General features: G+C 48.8%; 1 non-coding gene across 1 annotated transcript; it reads left to right on the plus strand.

Annotated features, from left to right (window-relative positions):
• The first annotated feature begins 15,377 nt into the window (after positions 1–15,377).
• LOC126023479 (U6 spliceosomal RNA) lies at positions 15,378–15,484 on the plus strand. Its single transcript, XR_007500599.1, has one exon. It is a non-coding gene; the product is annotated as a U6 spliceosomal RNA (small nuclear RNA).
• Positions 15,485–15,859: the final 375 nt, after the last annotated feature.

Below are 15,859 nucleotides of genomic sequence, written 5' to 3' on the forward strand. Positions count from 1 at the left end.
TGAGGCGGGCAGCTGCCTCCTGTCCCTTTTCTGAACAGAACGTTGGGTTTTGGTTTAACTGTGGCCCAGCATCTGGGCAATCAAAGAGGAGGGGTTCAGGGGGTCCCACAGTGTATGTACTGGGGAACCCTTCCCTAGCCTAATGCAAAGGAGGCTCCAGTCTCCCCAAAGGTTACTCCTCTGGTGGCTCCAGTACACCCATTCCAGGGGATCTCCAGAAGCCTGACCCAGGCTTCTGCTACCTCCTTCCACTCAGGCCTCTTTCTGGGGGGTTGTGGGGGTGCAGGCCTCTCTCAACTGGGGGAACGGGGACAAGGTTCCCAACAGCTGAGGGGCCTCAGGAGCAGTTGCTCCAAGGAGCTGGAACTGAGGCTTCCCAGCTGTGGGGGCTTCATCTGACTCTTCCCCCATGTCTTTGTGTCCCTGGGGGGACGAGAGCCATCTGGAGGGAGGGCCTGTGTGGCCCAGAAAAAAGGTGACCCCAGGCCAGGGCTGCACTGTAGAGCTGGGCTGGGAGCTGGGAGCTGGGAGCAGGCGGTCCTCTCTGACCACCCAACTTGGCACTGTGCTTAGGGACTCGTGGGAGGTCCCTGGGATTGGGGGGGGGGGTTTGCCTTTGACCTCTCCTGCCCCTCTCACTTGACTGCTCAGGGTTGTGGAGTTCTCAGTGCCTGTGAGCAGGGGCTACTGAGGGGCAAGAGGACTGCATGGGCAGGGGCACAGCTGTGAAGCTGACAGTGGCTCATAATCCCTTCCTAGAGAAGTTGGAATCTGGTGCTAATCCCAGCAGCCGTGCCACCCTGGCCTACTGAGCCTCTGACTTCTCACCTCAGGGCTGCTGCCCCCTTGGAAAGAGGGCTGGCCAGTGTGGACATGTGTCTGCTCCTGGCACTGGGTACTCGCCTGGGCCTCAAACAGGCCCTCCTCCTTTGCTTATGTCTCCACTGCAGGTCATCTCTTGATCCAGCCATTCATTCCACTACTTTCCCACCCTTTACCCCATCTCCCCCCTGTGTAGGACACAGGGGCCATCATGCTCACTGGAAATCCTTTACTTCACCGGGGAAAGCACCAAGAGAAGAGCGTCGGAGTGAACCTGTGTCCTGAGAATCCAGATGGCCAGCTCAGGAATTGTAGGGGTGGCGACTGAGGCAGGGTCGTTCCTCCTGCTCCATCCTCCCTCCCCTCTTTTCCTAGCACTTTGACACTGAGTTTTCCTGGAAAGACCCTTCTTACTATAGTATTAGGTTCCAGGACTGGAGCTCCAAATGCCCTATACTGCTGCTTTGATTCCCCCAGTAGCCTTGTACAAAAAAACCCACATGCCCTCCCCGCACACCCCCGTGCCTCTAATTTTTTTTGTAATGTCAGGGATTGAACCCAGGGCCTCACATACAAGGCTGTGCTCCCACTGAGCACTTCCCAGTCCTCTCCTCAGCAGCTGTGCTGGAAGCCTTCTTACTGCTGGGAAGAGTCACCTGGAACTGGCTTTAGCTCCCAGCCCTGGGGCTTGCTTTCCAGCCAGTCCAGGGATGTGGTGGGCTCAGAGGGTTGTAGGAGGCTGGGAGAGGGACCAGAGTGGAGGTAATGACTTTTGGATTTAAATTGGTGGTTAGGGGTATGGAGAGATTTGTGAGGGAGGCCAGTACCCCTGCAGACAGGACTGGAGTGGAGAAACAAGGTGAAAATTTCCTTTGTCCAACTCTCTGACCCCCTCCCTTCACTCACAACCACACCCCTTCCCCGTTCCTCCCCACCCCCACCCCCCATCTCTCTAGTTCAGTGCTTAAATGGGAATTGTGGTGTGTGTTGGGAGCTCAGTGTTCTTGGGAAGAGATACCAAGATGCTTGTTGTAGCACTCTGACCCTGGTCAAGGCTGTCTGACTGCGTGGGGAGGAAAAGAATTTAGAAGAGCAGGAAGTGGGTGCTTCCGTCATCCCATCTCTCAGTATGGTGGGGGGTGGCTGTAGGTCTAAGGGCCAAGGAGCAAAGCCAAGCTTTTGGCCTCCAGTCCGCTGAGCTAGCTTGGCCTTGAGGAAGGGCGAGGCAAGGACAGCTGATGGCTAGAGATCTTGCCTTGTAATCCCACACGCCTTCCTCCAGATCCCAGCTTCACTGCAAGCTGGAAAGCACTACCAGGGGGTGAGACAGCCTTGATGTCTCCATCCTCATCTCCCTTCCTAGCAAAGATGGGGTGGTGTTTGTCTCTTAACAGATTCTAGAAACTTGTGAGATCTGTCTGCCCTACTCCAGAGCTTGGCCTCCAGCCTGTAGCCATGAAGATATCCTGCCTTTGATTTGTGCACATGCATAGGACCGACTGGGAGAAACCGGACCTAGTGAGGCTTCTTCGGCATCCTTGAAAGCTGCTGCTTCTGTTCCATGCCCCTCTGAAGTCCTCATGGTGAGGGATTGGTGGTCCATTCACTGCACATCCTGGGACTGAGAGAGGAAGTCACTCCATGGCTGCTGTGTACAGTACATGCCAGCCCTGTTGTCTAGGATTTGCAGACAAGTGCAGGTCCTGTCTCTGGTTCAGGATGGTCCTGGCATGACAGGTCAAGCCTGTGCCTGCTGAGGGCTGAGGTCAATGCTGTCCATTTGAAGATGCTGGGTGTGCTGAGATTGCCTCATCAATTCCTATGCCTTGTTATTAAATATTCTGATAATGCAAGTTTGGGAAATACAGTATGAATTTCCAGTTCTGAATTTGTTGGTACCCTGACACTCCTTTACACTCTGAATAGTGTCAAGCAGTTTCTGCAATGTGGCACTCTGGTCCTGGCCCCTCTCCTCTGGTCTCTCCTCAGAGTGGCTTTTTTCCTTCCACATGCAGATCTCATCTGTTGCAGGTGGTCTGGATGCATAGCCCTTGGCCTGTGGGCAAGACCCCTGCTTCACATTTCAGCCATGCAGAGTCCTATTGGGAAACCAGAGGGGGTTGCGATATGTACTTTGAATTCTGGATTATCAACTTTCCTGCAGTGGTGGCAGCATGTTTATCAGATCAAGTGCTGGTCCAGAGATAAAAGACTATATTGAAGTCCTTGTGGAAGCTGGATCTAACCATTCCCAGAGAGGAACCATATCTTTGCCCTCCCAGCTCCTGGAAAATTTCTCTGACCTGTGGGGATTTACCGAACAAGTGCTTTGTGCCAATCACCTTCTGGGGATGTGGGCCAGGGAGATGAATGAGCTAGAGTCTTGTCCTCACAGAGTTCTCATCCAGTAAGAAGGGGTGCTCGGCACACTGCAATTATAGTAGACAGTCAGAAGCACCCTGAGCAGACAGAGCTCTGAGCAGAAGCCTGGCTCTTAGAGAAGACAGTTGAGGAATGAGTGTATGGGAGAACCTGCCCTGAGAGACTCTGTGGGACAGGTGATGTCTCTGAACCAGGGGTGCAAGAGAGCTTGTGGAGGGAAGGTCTGAGAGGTACAGGACCACCCTTGGGGGCATGACATGGCTGGAGGCTTTCCAGAGTGATGTTAAAAAACCCTAGATCTTAGGGAATTAAGGGATAAGACTGTGGACAGATCGGAGGTGAAGACAGCAGGGAGAGGGATTTGGTGGACAAAACCCAAAGAAAGTGCTGTAGGCAGGGAGAAGAAGGGTCCCAGCATCTCTGTTCCCACGTTGAGTACCTGCTGGATGTAGGGGTGGGTTGAGTTGTGCCCTGATGGTGCACAGCTTTGGTCTAAATTGATGGACATGGAGCTGGAGCAAAAGTACAGTAGTAGGGCATTTGCCTTGCATGTGGCCAACAGGGATGGGCCTGGGTTTGATTCCTGACATCCCATTATGGTCCCCCGAGCCTGCCAGGAGCGATTTCTGAGGGAAGAGCCAGGAGTAATCCCTGAGTGCTGCCAGGTGTGGCCCCAAAACAAAAACAAAAACAAAAACAAAAAACCCAAAAAAAAACAGTTGATGGACAAAGCAAATGATTTTTGGCTTAAGTAGAGGTAATGTATTAGTCCACATAATTGAGAAGCCTCACAATGGCCTCAGATCTGCCAGGGCTCAGCTTCTGCTTCTCCCTTCCATCTAAGCCTTGCACTGCTGGCCTCTTTGTGCTTCTGAAGGGCAGCATGGCCTCTTGAATCAGATCCGTCAGAACAAAGGGGTCCTTGCCCAGATCACTCAGGTCAACCCCCAGAGCAGCTGTGGCTGGCCGTAGGACTGTGAGCTAAGCCCCCGCCCCCTGCCATGGCACTGTGCTGTGAGCATGGAATGTTCCCGGCCTCTGTCACTCGATTTGATACTCCAGCCACAAAGTCCAAAGGAAGGAGATGTCTTCTTACTACATTTAGGCCTCTACGATCCTGGGTGATGCATACAGATGGGGTGCCAGAAGTAGAGGGGGTGTTGAGTCTGAGCCACACCAGAGATACCCCAGGTCAGGAAGACGTAGGGTACAGGGCCATCATGTCAGATGGAATGAAGCCATGGAATAGACTGGGTTGGGGGCATTGCTAAGGAGGCAACCTACTACACTTGGGAGAGAGGAGCCTTAGCAGAGAAAGTAGGAATGTGGATCTGTCTCAGTCAAGCAGCCATTGTAGGGAAGTGACCGTGGGTTCAACATGGTTTATTTTGTCTTTGGGACAAACTAAGGGCCAAAGATCCCTGAAATCTCTGGCTTGGTGCTCAGGGTTCACTCCTAGTGCTTGTGTAGGAACATATGGTACCAGGGATGGAACCTGGGCCTCCTGCATAACAAGCATAAGCTCAGCCCTTTAAGCCATCTCCCTGTCCCCAGGATGGGTTTGCCTTTTTTATACTTCTCTCCTTTGATTTGCTATCTCAAATGGGTAAAACAAAATAAAAAGCAAGTTCATACAGAGGGTTTCTTCCTACTTTGTTTCCAAGTTCCTTCCAGGCTACCCTGCTCCTGAGGGCTGCTTTCTGCTTCAGTCACACACCAAGAGTCCCCATGTCCTCTCTCCTCAGATTCGCTCTAGTCCACACTCTCTCCTACCATCCTGGCCCTCTCCTATGCCTCTGCTGCTGATTGTTTAGAGAAAGCAGACACGACCTGTATGAGACATGCAAGTCTGCCTATGGAGCTAGTGTCTTTCCATGTGTCTCCAGGAAAGGACTCTCTCTGGCACTGAGGATGTGTTCCCCACCTCTGCACTTCCAGGCCCTTAGGTGCTGATGGCCCTGCTCTACACCAATTCTCTTAATTTCTCCTCTGTCTAAGTCTCTGCTGGCTCCAGCTTCCAAACACTCAGGTTTCTTCCACCTTAAAATAGCTGTCCTCCCCACAGCGTTCCTCCAGTTACAGGCCTATCTCACCCGGCCTTTGCATCAGACCTCTCCAAAGAATTACCCCAGCCCAACTGGATATGTGCTGTCTCCTCCCTGGACAGGAGACATCCTGGACTTAGACAGTTGACAGTCCATGTTTACCCCCAAGCCCTTCCCTGGGAGGCTCTAAGAAGCTGCTTTCTGTGGAATCAGAGTGGTAGCACTGTAGGTAGGGTGTTTGCCTTGATGTGACTGACCTAGGTATGGGTGTTTGCCTTGATGTGACTGACCTAGGTATGATTTCTGGAATCCCATAGGGTCCCCTGAGCACCACAGGGATTGATTCCTAAGTGTAGAGCCAGGAGTAAATTGAGAATTGTTAGGTGTGGCCCCAAATCCAAACCCAAACAACACAGCACAAGCTGCTTTCCAGTGCTTTTGCTTTTACTCCAAATTCAATTTAGTTTGGAAGTGCAAAGGGCAGCCATAATGGGCTAAGGCCAGAGAAGGGAGATCTCCAATTCTTCTGCCTGTCTCTCATCCCTGGTCTTCCCATGTTTCCCTTTTTACTAAACTGATGGCTGCCTCTCTCGTTATCCTGTGTGGTCAATTCTATTGAGCTGGGAGGACCCTACTCCTCAGACCCTGGCTGCTACTACTGAGCATCTCATGGGAACTAGGTATGTGAGGAGACATAGGATCTGTGAACCCCAGAGCAGAACTGGCATCCTTGGGTTTGTTCCTCAGCAGGTGACTGAATCCTTCTCCCTCCTGAGTGGAAGGGACATGCCTGACTCACTCAACTGGCTCCAGGACTGGCCTAGATTCTTCAGTGACCCTCAGGGGCACTCGTGGAACCTCTGCATTGCCCATGGATTTTGCGCTTCCTCTCACCAGGGCCTCTCCTGTGGGTGGGGAGCAGGCTGGAAGGAAGGCCTCCTGTTCACTCCTTAAGACCCTCAAATCTTTTCCTTGTCCTGGGCTTCAGTTATTCCATGTCTTGAAGCCATAGTCTAGCATCTGCTGTCCAGCCTGTCCTGGCTCCTGAAGGGCACAGCTCTGTTGTTCTGCAGTGACCCACTGAGGTGAGGGGTTTATCTGCAGACCTGCATTCAGGGGGCTTCAGGGATGTGTGGTTGGCCCTGCAGGTGTGTAAGAGGACGTGACAGGCCATTGCCAGGGTCACGAAGGTGACTGGAAGTGATGTTGTCTATGAAAGTCTGTCTCAGGGGGCGACATTCAAACCCAGAAAGGAGGACCCAGCCAGCTCCATGGCTGGGGCACCATGTTCTCCCAGGGGACAGAGTGTGAAAGGCCTTAAAGAGGGGTGAGATCGGTATGTCCCAGGGATGGGGGGAGGCTCAAGCAGCAGAAGCTGGGTGTGCCAGAGCAGAGGGACATGTCTGGGGAAGGCCAGCCAGGGCCCTGAAGCTCCAAGGCCATTGCTGCTCTTTCCAGAGCCCAATGCTATTCATCTGGTACTCCCAGTTCTAACACCTATCCTCCATACTCCACTTCTGTTCCTCTCCAGACAGTTTATGCCCCGTGGGGCTACTCCTGCACTTAGAAAACTGTGGCCTTCCCTGACTCTCAGCTCCATTCCCACTAGGGTCCCTTGTCCACCAGTCCTCTTGGCCTACCTGATTCCCACAGTCATCAGAGAGGAATTTTTCCTTCTTTTTGTGATCCTGGGAATCAGATCCAGGGACCCACACATGCAGCACAGCAGCACATACTCCACCACTGAGCCATACTTCCAGGCCAAGAGTGGTCTGTAAGAATATCTCAGGCTGGGGCTGGAGAGATAACATGGAGGACAGGGCATTTGCCTTGCATGCAGAAGGATGGTGGTTCAAATCCCGGCATCCCATATGGTCCACAAGCCTGCCTGGAGCGATTTCTGAGCATGGAGCCAGGAGTAACCCCTGAGTGCTGCTGGGTGTGGCCCAAAAACAAACAAACAAAAAAAAAAACCAAAAAAATGATTATCTTGGACTAGAGAGATAGAACAGGGGACAAGGTCTTGCTTGCTTCTGAGCCCCTTTGGATCCTTGGCACCACATTGGTCCCTGAAGCAATTGCCAGGGTCGATCCCTGAGTATATTGCCAAGAGTAAGTCTTGACTACAACTAGGTATGGCCCAGAAACCAAAATCCAAACAACAAGAAGCTAATTTGGGGGGCAGAGAGATAGTACAATAAAAAAGATATTTACTTTATATGCAGCTGACCCAGTACCCCATATGGTCCCCCAAACCCCTTTAGGAGTGATCTCTGAGTATAGACCTATGAATATGTTCTGAAGCACTGCCAGGTTGTGGCCTCAAAACCAAAATAATAAAAAAATGAAAAAGCATTATACAAGTTGATGAGTTTTAATGTATTTATAACATTTTGCAAATGTCTAATCGCAGAATATTTTCATCACATCACCCCCAAAATAAATCATCACTTACCTGTGTAGTCTCTGGTTTATTTCCTCCTCTTACCTCCAGCAAATACATACTGTCTGTCTTTATGGATTTGTTTATTCTGGACATTTTACATAAATAAAAAAATGTTGGCAGATAGGTTGGAGAGAAAGTACAAAGGGTAAAGTGTTTGCTTTAGATATCCCCAACACTCTGTCTGGTCCTCTGAGCTATGCCAGGAGTGATCCCTGAATGCAGAGCCAGAAGTAAGCCTTGAGCACCATTGGGTGTGGCCCCCATGCAAAATATAGAATTAGATGAGTTGTTTAATGGGAGACTCCAGTCTAGCTTCTCCTGTTCCCCCTGCAAGGAGGCTTTGCTTTGCTCATTGCATAGAGGGCCCAGCCTACAGCCCTAAGGGGTTTCCCTTCTCTTCACTCCTTCGTGCCCCTCTCCACAATGACTCTACCCACTCAGGACCTCTGTGTCCACCCCAGCCTCCTCCACAGACAACCCCCTCCACAAGTCTGATGGCCCCTTTTCTCAGAGAGCCTTCCTAAGCCGTTCCTGACTGATCGGGGCTCCAGCCAGGCATCCTCATGGTCCCCTGGGGTGGAGTGTGTTCTGGCACATAAGCTCTGGGAACAGGGTGTACGGATGTGGTGTTCCCTGGTGTCCCTCCAGAGACCATCATTGGGTTGGCATGCAGCAGGTGCCCATCAATGTGTGGAGTGAAACAGGTTCACAGGGTCTGGGAGGGTGGGGAGCAGTGGCCTGGTTGTCTGCCCTGTAGGCTGCCCTCACCTCTGCTGTCCTCAGCACATCTGACATGAAACCTGGCATGCTTGGATCTCTGCAGCCTCAGTCCTGAGCTGTGTACTCCCACTTCCCTTCTCCTTCCCATCTCACCCTGGTTGTGTTGGGCTCCCCTGACTGACTGCTGCTTCTCTATCCCAGGCCTGGGAACTTTCTTCAACTACCATTTATCCTTGCATGTGGGTTTTGGGTAGCTGAGCCTTTGGCCTCCCATGAAGCTGTCAAGATCTGCTCTGCTCTTTTCTCTGTACCCTCTCTATAACTACTAGACTCTCCCTTTTATACTTTGGGGGCAATTGTCAGCTGCAGGAAGATGAGTCCCAGTCCAACTGCCACTACAGGGGCATCCTGTATCCAAGGGGCTTGTCCAGTCTAATTACAAGGGCATGCCCAGTGGGCGTACCCAGGTCCAAATAAAGTTACAGCAACAACTTCTAGCTCCATTTCTCTTCTGCAGTACCCTGGGCAAGCCCTTAACCCATTTTAAACATCAATCATTAGAATCCATGTCTCTGAATCTCATATTTGCACAAACAATGACTGAGCTAAAAGCCAATCTGCCTCCTTGGATTAATTCTCATGATACGTGCGACCATATTAGCTACAGACGTCTCTGCCTGAGCCATCTGCTCAAATGTCAGTTCCATTAGCTGAGGAAAAAAATTTATTTTTTGCTGTTTTTTTTTTCTCTGTATATAGAGGGCTGCTAGGATATATATATATTTGAACAAATGGCATAGTCTCAACAGAAATTTCTTTGCTGAAAGGGTAGGGAGGAAGGAGAAACTATAAATGCATCTTCACCTTCTTGTTTTCCCCAGCAACATGCTCAAACCCATTGGAGATGCAAGGGCACTGAGCATGTGCTGCTGGCACGAAGGATAATAGCAGAATTTTCGGGGGACTATTGGTAGACCTCTATATTTGGCTCATTTTTGGGGGGTAAAACTGTAGTTTTGTGAATAAATCAGGTATCTCCAAATGCTCTCAAGCCTGTGGTCCTTCAGCCTCTGGCTTTCCTGGGGGTTTTGTGTAACTGTATAACCCCATCTTCCTATTGGCACCTGGCTCACTGCAAGAGAAACCTCTGCCTCTGAGAGGATCCAGAGGTAAGGAAATGAGGGACCTCGCTGCACAGGTGCTCACTGTTGGCTCAGCTGCCCCTGCTCCCATTCTTGTTTATATACATCTGGCAGCGCTCAGGGATTATTCCTGGCTCTGCACTTAGAAATTGTTCCTGGCTCAGGGAACCATATGGGATGCTGGGGATCAAACCCGCATCCACCCTGGATCAGCCACATGCAAGGCAAATGCCTTACCACTGTGCTATTAGTCCAGCCCCTTTTGAATAATTTTTATTGAGACAAATGTGAATTACAGGTCTTTCACTGTTGTATTTCAGGTACATAATGACAGTGAATTAGGGCCATTCCCATCACCAGTGTTGATCTCCCTCTACTATAATTCCAAGCATGCATCCCATACCTCCGCTCTTAGCTCCTTGGACTGGTAGTGTAACAGGTCCCTTTTGTGTATAGCTTGTTGTAGTTTGGGTCTCTTGATTCTATTGTCTTTGGCTTTGATTTGGGTATTTCAGTTTGGTCATTTTTATTTCACTCAATGTTCCTGAGCCAGCTTGGCCCTGGGGGTCCCATCCACTTTTTCCCCTTCAGTTTGTAGGAATGCATAGAAATATGAGGCAGAACAAGATGATTCATATTCTGTGATTTTTAAAAAAATAAAAAAAAGTAGGGCCCGGAGAGATAGCACAGCGGCGTTTGCCTTGCAAGCAGCCGATCCAGGACCAAAGGTGGTTGGTTCGAATCCCGGTGTCCCATATGGTTCCCTGTGCCTGCCAGGAGCTATTTCTGAGCAGATAGCCAGGAGTAACCCCTGAGCAACGCCGGGTGTGACCCAAAAACTTAAAAAAAAAATTTAGGGGCCGGGAAGATGGCGCTAGAGGTAAGGTGTCTGCCTTGCAAGCGCTAGCCAAGGAACGGACCGCGGTTCGATCCCCCGGTGTCCCATATGGTCCGCCCAAGCCAGGGGCGATTTCTGAGCACATAGCCAGGAGTAACCCCTGAGTGTCAAACGGGTGTGGCCCAAAAACCAAAAAAAAAAAAAAATCTAAACTAAAAAAAGTAGACAGGAGCCCCTATCTTGAAGCTATAAGTATAAATAAAACTAAAAAAAAAAAAAAGAAATAAAGAAGAAAAGAAGAAATAATAAAATAAAATGAAAAGGGGGCATATGTGGCTAGTTTTATTTGGGGGGCACAGGTGCAGTATATATTGGGGGAAATTAGAAAGTAAATTCCCTTGGCCTAAGAGATACAGGGTGTCTCTGCCCTTGAAGCTTACTGTCATGAGGCTGACTACAAGGCTCCAGACATGTTAGTTGTCAAACCTCAAGGTCTTTATGGTGCCAGGAAATGTTCTGCTCAGTAGCAGTTGCTGTAGCCAGACTTCTGTAATTAGTGATCTTGGTCTTTGCACAGATCCTAAGATGGAGGGTCTTCTGATTTCATCTCGCTGTTAGGTGATGAGGTAGGGCAACCTGACCTTAGGTCAATATAGTTGCTCTTTCCTCATCATCAGGTTGCTAATTGAACCTACTATGGCTCAAGTTGGTGCCAGTGTGGTATTAGGGCCTCCACCAGTGGGGGGAGTTTGATTCCTGGTGCTGGTTCAAAGAACTGTGACAGTTCTAAGATTGAGATCTGGGGTTTGAGGTTGGATGGTCGATGTCCAATCACTTGAGGTTTAAGCTAAGTGCTCATGACAAACGTTCAGGGTGGAAGCTTCCCCTGTATTATAAAATTTATGGGTTCTTATCCCTATTAGGTAAGAACTTTTTCTATACATAACATTTGCCCATTTTAGTGTGCCTATATAAAAGGAATGATGCCATATAATATTATTAGTGCTTTTGGGGGTAAAAATAACAAGCTATACAATCTCTGTGCTCTGGTTTTGACCTGACCTCTTACTTTTCTACTAGAATTTCTTACTAAGCAGAACCAAAACAAGCAAAAAGAAAAAAAAAAAAGAAAGAAAGAAAGATGGAGGAGGCTATCTCTACATATGGAAATAAACACAGTAAGAGTCATAACTATTAAGGAAATAAACATACAAAGAAAATATTGATATCCCCATTAAGTCTTTTGAGATAGTCTGAGGGCTGGGGAGGGATACGATCAGGGTACATTTTCATGGTCTTATGGAGTCTTAGAAATGGTTTTGCAGTACTAAGGGATGAGGTAGTAACCTTGAGCTAGGGATCCCTCTGGAGCCGAATCTGGTAGCAAGTAACAGTCCACTTTGAAGGGAGGTGAAAGAAAAAGGGCCACACAGAATGAGTCAGCAAGTGACTGAAGCTTCTTGGTAGGGCTGAGAGGATGTCCTTTAGCTTTGGGAACCGGAAGGCAGCTTACTGGAGCAGGGGGATGGTCTTGGTTCCTGAGGAGTTAAGAACTGAGGATAAAGAGAGTTAAATAGGGAGAGATAATGGATCAGGACTGAAGGAGTGAGAGGATAGAAGGAAATGTAAGGGGGCTGGAGAGATAGCATGGAGGTAGGCTGTTAGCCTTGCATGCAGAAGGATGGTGGTTCGAATCCCGGCATCCCATATGATGGTCCCCTGAGCCTGCCAGGAGCGATTTCTGAGTGTAGAGCCAGGAGGAACCCTGAGTGCTGCCGGGTGTGACCCCAAAACCAGAAAAAAAAGAAGGAAATATAAGGTGGTGAATGGGGGGTCAGGGTGGAGGAGGAGGAATAATATATAAAAGGGATTGTATACAATATAGGTATGGGTTATTTACAAAACCGATTAGACAAACATAGAGGAGTCCACTGCATACTCACCCACACCCACTTATAGAAAGACATTAGAGATCTATTCATAGGTCCCTTATGGGATGGGTCAGAGTGCTTAAAAAAATAAATGAAAAAAAAATGGGGCTAGCACATTGGAGGGGAAAGGTTTTCCAATTTCTAGGCATTTTGGGGCAGAAGAGATAGCATGGAGGTAAGGTATTTGCCTTGCATGCAGAAGGACGGTGGTTCGAATCCCGGCATCCCATATGGTCCCCCGTTCCTGCCAGGGGCGATTTCTGAGCAGAGAGCCAGGAGGAACCCCTGAGCGCTGCCGGGTGTGACCCAAAACAAACAAACAAACAATTTCTAGGCATTTTATCAAAGGTGGGGGTGAGCTTTGCTAAATGAAGCTTTCGGGGTTAGATCGTGCATGGCCTACTCCCATTATTTTAAGGCAGTTTTGGGACTAGGCCCCAGGTCTAGTGCTTCGTGGTTGAGCCACAACACCAGCCTTTGGCTCCTAATTCTGAATGTATCTTTTTCTTTAAACCATCTTCATGAGATACCAAATGTTACAGGAACTGTAAGAGAAATGAATCAAAAGTAGAAACTGTTTTATTTTGTGTCATTTGAAGGATGACTATCTCAAAACCACTTGGCAGAAAGCAATAAAGTTTTCCACCCACCTGGCAGTGCCAGAGTTTATTAAAGTGGGTTCTGTGGTTCTCAAGCCTCAAGGGACTCTAATGGTATTATGTGAAACAAACAAACAAACAAACAAACAAACAAAGGATTCCGTGGTATAACTTGGGGTACAACTTGGGCTATTTTACTGCAGTGTTTTGAAGAAACATTGCTATGCTAATCTGATGATAAAGAAACTTTCTTTCTTTCTTTCTTTTTCTTTCTTTCTTTCTTTCTTTCTTTCTTTCTTTCTTTCTTTCTTTCTTTCTTTCTTTCTTTCTTTCTTTCTTTCTTTCTTTCTTTCTTTCTTTCTTTCTTTCTTCCTTCCTTCCTTCCTTCCTTCCTTCCTTCCTTCCTTCCTTCCTTCCTTCCTTCCTTCCTTCCTTCCTTCCTTCCTTCCTTCCTTCCTTCCTTCCTTCCTTCCTTCCTTCCTTCCTTCCTTCCTTCCTTCCTTCCTTCCTTCCTTCCTTCCTTCCTTCCTTCCTTCCTCCTTCCCTCCTTCCCTCCTTCCCTCCTTCCCTCCTTCCCTCCTTCCCTCCTTCCCTCCTTCCCTCCTTCCCTCCTTCCCTCCTTCCCTCCTTCCCTCCTTCCCTCCTTCCCTCCTTCCCTCCTTCCCTCCTTCCCTCCTTCCTTCCTTCCTTCCTTCCTTCCTTCCTTCCTTCCTTCCTTCCTTCCTTCCTTCCTTCCTTCCTTCCTTCCTTCCTTCCTTCCTTCCTTCCTTCCTTTTTTTTTTGGTTTTTGGGCCACACCCGGTGATGCTCAGGGGTTATCCTGGCTATGCTCTCAGAAATTGCTCCTGGCTTGGGGGACCATATGGGACTTCCTAGGTCAGCGTGTGCAAGGCAAACACCCTTCTGCTTGCATCACCACTCTGGTCCCCCCCCCCCCTCTTTTTTTTTCCTTTCTTCTTCCTTTCTCCACCAGCTCCCTCTACTCTGCAGTCGAGTTTCTCATATCTGGAGAAACATATGAGATATAATGGACAAGCCTCCCTTCAGAAAGATTTGACATCTGGATCTGGTCTCTTCCAGAGTTGTCCGACTTTCCCTTACAAGCTGCTGCCCCCAGGCCTGCACCTTTCCAGAGGCCTCTCTCTTCCTGTCTCCTATGCCCTTTCCTGGCCTCAAATCCCTATTGTTGCTAGAACATGGTTCTCCACGGCTCAGGTGTGCTTTCTTTATTACTCTCTCTTACTTCCTTCCTCTCCCATTTTTGGGGGAGGGTGTGGAGAGTGGCAACACCCTTTGGTACTCAGGGCTTATACTTGTGAGATCACTCTTCTTCTTGTCTTCTTTTTTTGGCCCTGTTTCCACTCCTCTGCCCTCCAGGCTCATTCTTGTTGGGTTCAGGGAATTATAAGTGGTGTCCAACTTAGGTTGACTGCATGTAGGGCAAGTTCCTATTCCTATACGACTACTATATCTCTGCCTCCCCCTCTTTTGGGGAGGTAGTCATACCCAGTGGCACTGTAACCATCTTTGTGAAGTGTTTGAGGTTTTGTGCTAAGGAGTGAGCCTTGCTGGGACTCTGGGACACTTCTTGGTTGTATTGCCCCCAAATGCAGGAGGTTAAAGTCACCATCACAGTTAGGTCTACAACCCGAGAGTCTAACAACTGGAGACCGACTCTGCTTGTCCTCAAAGCACTGCTAGGAGTGATCCTGACCTCCAGCACTGAGTTGGGATTAGTCCCTAGGAATTTCTGGGGTTAGCCCAGCCCCATACTGCAACAACATATAGATATTTTGAGTCTGGAGAGAGCTCAATGGTTGAGCACATACTTTATATGTGAGGTCTTCAGTTCTATCTCCAGTGGTATCACTGATGGCACACTGCTGGGAGTGATCCCTGAGCACAGAGTTGGGATTTGCACCCGAGTATTGTGGCCCCAAGAAGCACAAGAGAAAAGGTTATCTGATGTTGGTTCTGCCACATCTGCTTAAAAGTAAATTATAAGGGAACACTAAAGCCCTCTCTGAATGGAGGAGGACTGTTGTGTTTCCTTTATATATTTATTTTGGGGTGGTGGTCACACCTGGTGGTGCTCAGGGGTTACTCCTGGCTCTACATTCCGAAATCATTCCTGGCAGGCACAGGGGACCACATGGGATGCCGGGAATTGGACCACCGTTCATCCTGGGTTGGCTGCATGCAAGGCAAACATCCTACTACTGTGCTACCTTTCTGGCCCCTTATTTATTTTAAAACTTTTGTTTTTGGCCACACTCAGTGGCACTTAGTGGTTACTCATGGCTTTGTACTCAGAAATTGCTCCTGGCAGACTTAGGGGACCAAATGGGATGCTGGGAATCAAACCCTGGTCTGTTACAGGTAAGCCTACAAGGCAAATTCCCTGTTGCTGTGCTATCACTCCAGCTCCCTGTGTGTTTCCTTTAAAATAATGGTGCTCACTTCGGCAGCACATATACTAAAATTGGAACGATACAGAGAAGATTAGCATAGCCCCTGCACAAGGATGACACGCAAATTCATGAAGCGTTCCATATTAAGAAGAAATCTTTAAAAAAAAATAATGTCCACAACTCCCAAATATGCCGCGATGGCACAGATGTGGTATAGACTAAAAATATAAAATAAAGACGACCAGTTGGGTGAGACCGCCCCAGGCACTGTGTTTCTAACCCTTTGGACTGAAGGTTTTGATGAAGCAGGGTAGTGGCAGAGAAATAATACACCAAGCCAGTGAGTTAAAGTTTCATCGGAGTTAGTCTGCATTCTTGCCTCATGGCCTTTCTCTGCTTGTGCTGCTTAAACCATGTGCCTTCTCTGCTGAGCTCTGTCTCTAACCCCCTTTCTTTATTGTCCAGAACCCCATCCACCAGGGTAGGAGAAGGTCCTTGTAATTCAGGTGGGCTTTTCCATTCC

Source organism: Suncus etruscus, chromosome 11, assembly GCF_024139225.1.
Source record: "Suncus etruscus isolate mSunEtr1 chromosome 11, mSunEtr1.pri.cur, whole genome shotgun sequence".
In the NCBI taxonomy this organism is placed as follows: domain Eukaryota; kingdom Metazoa; phylum Chordata; class Mammalia; order Eulipotyphla; family Soricidae; genus Suncus; species Suncus etruscus.